The following is a 7281-nucleotide window of genomic DNA, read 5'->3' on the forward strand; positions in this document are numbered from 1 at the left end:
CAGAGGTGTATCTCTGAGTTTGAGTCCAGGCTAGTCTATACAGTGAGTACCAGGACAGCAAGGTCTATACAGAGAAACCCAATCTCGAAAATCAACAACAAGAAGAAAAGAAATGGAAACTGTCCACTTTTCTACACATGTACATATACCCACCAGCCTGAGAGACTTGAGCCTACACTTTTAAGTAGCCTTTTTTGGCTATAATGTCAGCATCATATTTGCCAGTTTCATTTCTATTTTATTTCTGCATACTCACCTCCTCTTTTACTTAGGCACTGACTGGAGTACTTTCTCACCAGGTTCTTGGTTGATCCATGTTAACCCCAAAGATGGGAAGAGAAAGAACACTAACCCAAATCATCATGGCCAAAGTAGTCAATTAATTTAAGCTAGCATTTGTGTGTGTGTGAAAAACTCATACACATGGGCTGCCTCTCCCTAAGGTGGGGTTCAAGAGGTCAGCATTGTATATGAGGAAGAGAAGGCTTTTATAACTCAGAGGTAGGGTTTTCCAAATGGGGTGATTTGGCTGGCAAAATAGGCAGGATTACAGGAACAGAACATAAGTGTAATAAGTTAGTTCCTCCTAAAACAAAGCCATGGTTGCAAGGTGGACAGAGCAAGGTACTCATAGGTGGTCGCATAACATTTGCAACAAATGTAGGGTTGCGAGATGGTTACAAACAACTTTTTGAAGAAAAGGCATGATTGCCAATCCTGGAACAGGCAGTAGAGAATCGTTCATATTTATGGCTATAGGTAGGGCATAGCCCAATCTTTGAGAAACAGAGGTTTAATCATATACAGGAATGAACCTAGTTTGTCTTTACTATAACATGGCTTTTAAGCCTAAGATGAAGGCAGGCTGGTTCTTCACCAGCTCTTTGCCAATGGCTTGCTCTTCTAAAAAGATAAAACATACTCCAGAAGCAGAAAGACACACATGGCATTTACTCATTTATAAGTGGATATTAGACATATAATATAGGATAAACATACTAAAATCTGTATACCTAAAGAAGCTAAGCAAGAAGGAGGATCCTGAGTAAGATGATCAATCCTCATTCAGAAAGGCAAATGGGATGGACGTCGGAAGAGGGAGAGAACAGGGAACAGGACAGGAGCCTACCACTGAGGGCCTTTGAAAGACTCTACCCAGCAAGGTATCAAAGCAGATGCTGAGACTCAGAGCCAAACTTCGGGTAGAGTTCAGGGAATCTTGCACTCAGGAAAGAGAGAGATAAAGACCTGGAGGGAACAGGAGCTCCACAGGGATAGCAACAGAAACAAAAAATCTGGGCCCAGAGGTCTTTTCTGAGACTGATACTCAACCAAGGAATATAATGGAGATAACCTAGAACCCTTGCTCAGATGTAGCCCATGGCAGCTCAGTGTCCAAGTGAGTTCCCTAGTAAAGGGAGCAGGGGCTGTCTCTGACATGAACTCTGTGGCTTGTTCTTTGATCACCTCACCCTGATGGGGGAGCAGCCTTACCAGACCACAGAGGAAGACAATGCAGCTGATCCTGATGAGACCTGATAGGCTAGGGCCAGAGGGAAGGGGAGGAGGACCTCTGCTATCAGTGGACTGGAGGAGGGGCATGGGTGGAGAAGAGAGAAGAGTGGGATTGGGAGGGGATGAGGGAGGGGCTATAGATGGGATACAAAGTGAATAAACTGTAATTAATAAAAAAATGAATTAATTAAAAATGCTAAAACTCTTATTTCTCCCTCTGTTCTCTTTCTCCTTCAAAGTAGAATATGTTCTAAACAATTTTTCTTATAGCAGAAAAGAAATGGAGACCGTGGCTTTTATCAGTCATGGAGTAAGTAAGCAAAGGTACACTGACATGAAAAAATATTTTAGTGAGGGCCTTTTCCTAGTCTGAAAAACACACCCTAACTTGTGGATTGACTGAGCAAGAAGACAAAGAGAATCACTAGAATGATTTGACTGTCCCTCTAATTTAGCTTTGATTCCCAATTACCACAACGATCAGATTAGTTCTTTTTTAGAATATTTCAAGGTCATCTTTTTCCATCCTTGTCCATGACAACCAACAAAGCTCAGGTCTCTAGACCCCAGACATCCCCAGAAACTTCTTCACTCTTACCCTTTTACATCTGTGCCCTGACTCTCAGCAGTTTCCTGAAATTACCCATGCCATCATGGTAACGTGGCAATTACCCAGTGTGTTCATGCTGGATACTGTTGTACAATGTACTGAAGCCCACCTTACCTTACCCCATTTCTTCCTTCCTTCTCAGTCTCTGGTTTCTTTCTGCTGCTCTCCTTGGTCAGTCCAAAGCGAGAGGTGCTAAAAATGGAACACATCTATCAGGCTGTGAAGACCTGCTATAAAAATTCATTTAAAAATAATTCTTATACTGATTATGCATTAAGAAGATTATACAAAATAAATACTTTATACAAATTAAGTAAAATAGATTGCTACGTTTGGTGGTACATGTCTTTAACCTATAATTCAGGAGGCAGCGGAAAGCAGATCTTTGTGAGTTCCAAGCTAGGCAGGACTATATAATAAGACCCTGGCTCAAAAATCAAACAACAAATTATCAAGATTAGTTTCCTCCTCCCCTATCTAACTTATTAGAAAAATGAGAATGATCATTGTGGCTTATCTCCCACCTGCCAGACAGCACTGCTCTCAGCTATCATTGACCTCTTTTTCATGAGGGTTGTGCTTTTCCCAAAGAACCAAAGATCATCTTTGTAGGCTTTGGCCTTAAGATGGGGTATAAAGGCTCATCTTATCATTTCACATCCCAACTGTAGACCCCTCCCTCATTTCCTCCTGGTCCCACCCTTGTTCCCTCTTTCCACCATCCTAGCATCCTAGTCCACAGAAAGGGGGAGCCCTCCTCCACTACATCTGATTCTAGCCTATGAAGTGTCATCAGGCCTGTGATGACAGGTCCTCTTCCTCTGTGACCTGGCAAGGTGACACCTGCCAGGGTGAAGTGATCAAAGAGCAGGCAACAGAGTCCATGTCAGAGACTGTCTCTGTTCCCCTTACTAGGCATCCATATGGAGACTGAGCGGTCTATGAGCTACATTTGAGCAGGGGTTCTAGGTCCTCTCCAAGCATGCTCCTTGGTGGGTGCATCAGTCTTTGCAGGATACCCCTGGGCCCAGATCTGTTGGTTTTGTTGGTTTCCTTATGAAGCTACAAAGGCTCCTCTTAAGGCTTTACTCACAATCACAGAAGCTTTGCTGGATTATCAGGGTTGTGGGGAAAACTCTAATTCTGAATTGAGGACCCAGAGGAATCACATGCCATTACTAGCATAGGCAACAAAGCCTGCATTTCCTATGCTTAGCTCCAGGGCTTCCCGTTAGTCCCAGGGAACTGAAGATAGCCTTAAACTCAAGGAATTTTAAGGCATTCTTAATACAGCTATTGTTTTACAAGGTTATTGGAAAGTTAATGAAAGAAGAGTCTGGGCATTCCATCCTGTATCAGAATTCTTTGTGAAGACTTCACAAAGCAAGCCTGTTAATACCCGTGCTCTCCAAGTCTGGTGGCCTTCAATATTAATCTGAAAACCGGGAAAACAGTGAGAGACCAAAGAATTTTGGATGTTTGCTTAAAGTTTAAAGCATAAGCCTGAATGAAGGGTAGCTAGGTGTAGATATGTCCAGCCACCTGGGGAAAGAAACTAGTTTTACTGTATTCTTTTCCTGTCCACTAGAGATACAACTGCTAGGAAACCGGCCCAGATGGCCAAGCCAGAACCGCGTATGATCTTGACGCCTAAAATAAACCAATCATTTCAAAAGTCAATTTCCCTTACCAATCATGTAACGCCAAAGCATGTAAGTCCCTGCTGGTGTTGTTTTCCTCTTTAAAAACCTTGTTCCCCTAGACTGCAGCATCGCATTTCTCTCCAGCTTCCACAGGAAGTTTGCGACCCATGTTCGAACATGTATACAATGAACCCTCATGTATACAATGAACCCTCATGTATTTGCAGCAAGTTGATTCTTGGTGGTCTTTGTGGGTCTCACGAACTGGGCAGAACAACAGTAGTGTTATGGGATACAACCTTCTCTGAAGATAAAAGTGTGCAATATAAATATAGCAAGGAGTAGGCACAGCCAGTTATAAAGTTTACTAAAATTAAAATGTACTTGTAAAAAACAAATGACTTGTGGGCACATTTTAGAGAGTCACACTCAAGTCTATTTATTATGCTTTGCTTTTTGAGAGAGAGTTTCATAGCTATGTAGCCCAGTATGTCTTAAAATTCCTGATGCCTTGGCCTCCCTAGAATCTCAGTTGTAAGCCATGTTTTGCTTTTTTTCTAAAGGTACAGAGATCAAGAGCATTAACAATCACCAGAAGAGCCGGGCATGACGTAATTTAACCAGCACTGGTAATGAATTCCTTTTCCTACATTAAAGAATAAACTGCAAAGAAAAGTTGAAAAATCTGGGCTCTTAAAACATTATCATTGTTTAAAAGATATTAGCCATTTCAATAAACTCATCATCATTCATATATACACATTTGAGTGTGTCCCCTCTAATGTCAGCAGTTTTCTAAAGCATCATTTAGCCCTCCTTCTCAGGGGAGAGCTGGAAATGTCCTGAGACACTTTTGAATGTGATCATTTTGGGGAAGGGGCTACTGATACATCAGAAAGGCTCCTCAATAGCTACAGTGCTCAGGAAGTCACACAACAATGGAAAATAATTACCTCTTGGGGTTGAGATGGCTTCATGGTCAAAGGCTCTTCCACAGGACTGAGTTCAAGTCTTAGTACCATGTCAGGCTGCTTTTAACTGCCTGCGACTCCAGTTCCAGGTGATCTAACGCCTTCTACTGACATTAGGGACCACATACAGAAGTCTGCAACACACAATTAAAATAAAGTATTTATTTCGAGCTAGACCAAGAAAGGAATAGGGAGAGGAATTAGAAAAACCATCTGATAATTCACCTGATATTCCACGTTTACAACAAGTTGCACTACTTAGCAACCAGCCAGGTAGAAGTAACCCTGAGTTGCCTTGCAAACATGAAATTCTAAACTCTGGACAAGTTGTCATCCACAAAAATAAAATGCAGTGTATTTATCAGCCTTACCAAAAAAGACAACTTCAAACAGGATATACTGGACTCTGAGTTACTTGAAACTGGTTGCAGTTCTCGTCCGGATTCTGCATGGCATCAAACTTTTGTGCATGCTACTCATGCTTACAGTTCTTCAGGCATATAATCCCACACTGGAGTGTCACCATCACCCTATGTATATATTCCTAACATGAGAATTTTATAAACCCAACAAGTGTTTTTTTTGTTTGTTTGTTTTGTTTTTTCGCTCTCCTTAGGCAACTAGAGAACTCATAGGCTCCGTTCCAGGTTCTTTAAGTACAGGTACAGAGACTTTAAGAGCCTTGGTGGCAAGGACCTCTGAACCAGAATCCATCTTCACAGTAATTGTTGAAGAGCTGATTTTAAAAATGAACTTTTCCTATTTGTCACTACTTTAGCCTGCTAAGACATATAACAAATAACTTGCAGGGACCTAAACATCAAGGGCAGAAAAATGACATAACATAAATTGAAGATTATGTGGAACTCTAGGTACATATGGAGGAGGATGCTGTAAGAACAAGATCTCTCTCTTCATCTTCCCACTAATGATTCTAAGAGGCTCCACTCTACATTCCTTCTGGTAGTTAGTTCTTTGCCCTGTGGCAGACTTAACTATACGACAAAGGAAATGTAATGCACTTCCCTCTTCCTGCCATTTCTCTAACACATATTTTCATTTGTAACTCACTTGACCTTACTTGCATTCCAACGCTAATCAATGGTGGCCTGCTGTCTGGCTCCAGAAAGAACATTGCAGGTGTGGAAAGCCACAGAAAACTGCACTTGTTGCTTTTAGTGAATTCCAAAATGACTTGAAAACACCTGTAGAAAAGGAGAAAAACAATGGAAAGAGTTCCAAAATATTGAAGAACGGCTACAGTGAGTGGGGCAAAACTGGTTTCACTCTAGGCTCCCATTCAGGCTGTGTGTATTTACTTCTCTGAGAGATGCACAGGACTGCTTTGCTCATTAGTAATTTTTGATTGATCTGCACATGTCAGCAAAAATTTTGAACGGCAATGGGGAGATTGGTAGAATGACAGTAAAGAAAGCAGGAGAAAAAGCAACAATGGTTTTCAGAGACTGACACATAAGAGATTATTCAAATTAAGGTGTACATATCCAAGTATTTAAGCTTTTTCAGTAAAAAAGGAGGTAGAGTTACAGTAATGAGTTTTCAGCAGCTTCAGCCCAGTAGCTGAAGCCTACTGTCACATGGATCACATACATTTTGGAAGTTCCCCTTCTCTTGCTGTGTAGTAGGGCACAAATGAAAAAGGATATAAGAAATTGAGGAGTGGAGAGGGCTCAGACTTGAGTTCAGGACTGGAGACGGAGGTGAATATCCATTCCCTGATATCAATAATGCAGATCCGGAGGAATTCTAGCTTTTTCAGCTCGGTTTCTAGAAATGCAGTCTCATCAGCTAAATGGACAAAATCCTCAAAGGTCATCTGGTGATCCTTTATAGAAGAGAGCGCACTGGCAAACTTGTTGTTTGATACCTGACCAGTTCCTTGGAGAAGCTGGGACGGACCTCCGCAATACTCATAGGCCTATACCTTACGGGTCTCCCCGGACTATGGTATTGCGTGATAGTGTGTGTGAAGACCAAGGGGTAGTCCTTGTCCTTTCAGACAGGCCCCACTACGCTGTTGCTAATGCTACACAGAGTTGCCCGCACTTGCCAGGTCCGGTCTCCGAGCTGGCTCCCGGCACTCTGTTTCACTGCGCGCCCACTTACCGGGTCCGGTCTCCGAGCTGGCTCCAGGCTCCCTTTTCAACGCGCGCGCCCATCTTAGTTACGCCTCCTTGCGTCTCGCCCGTACGACTCCGGACCAGCCGGCCTTTTGGGCCATAAACCGGAAGTCCCGCCCCGGCCGCGCTTTCCATGCCGGCGGAAGCGCCGGAGCTCGTGCTGCGGCCCTCTCCGGCTTGGCACCGTAGCCCCACAAACATACCAAGGACAGGACCCTGACCATACCTAGGAACTAATATACCCACGCCCTTTCCCTCCGGCAGCGCCACGCTGTCCCACTCCAGTATAAAGCCACGCCCACGCTAAGTCCGTGCTCTGCTCACGTCACCGGCCCGGCCTTCATTCGTAGCCACGCCTTCACGCTGCAACAGACGCCTAGGCCACGCCTTTCCCTCTGAGA

General features: G+C 43.3%; 1 long non-coding RNA gene across 1 annotated transcript; it reads right to left on the reverse strand.

Annotated features, from left to right (window-relative positions):
* Positions 1-4727: 4727 nt before the first annotated feature.
* Positions 4728-6991, reverse strand: LOC129683111 (uncharacterized). The gene is made up of 3 exons (XR_008721111.1): positions 6867-6991; positions 5821-5944; positions 4728-4873 (listed from the first exon to the last, which is right to left on the reverse strand). It is a non-coding gene; the product is annotated as an uncharacterized LOC129683111 (long non-coding RNA).
* Between the last annotated feature and the right edge of the window lie 290 nt (positions 6992-7281).

This window comes from Psammomys obesus, unplaced genomic scaffold, assembly GCF_907164565.1.
Source record: "Psammomys obesus unplaced genomic scaffold, mPsaObe1.curated_primary_1811, whole genome shotgun sequence".
Lineage (NCBI taxonomy): Eukaryota > Metazoa > Chordata > Mammalia > Rodentia > Muridae > Psammomys > Psammomys obesus.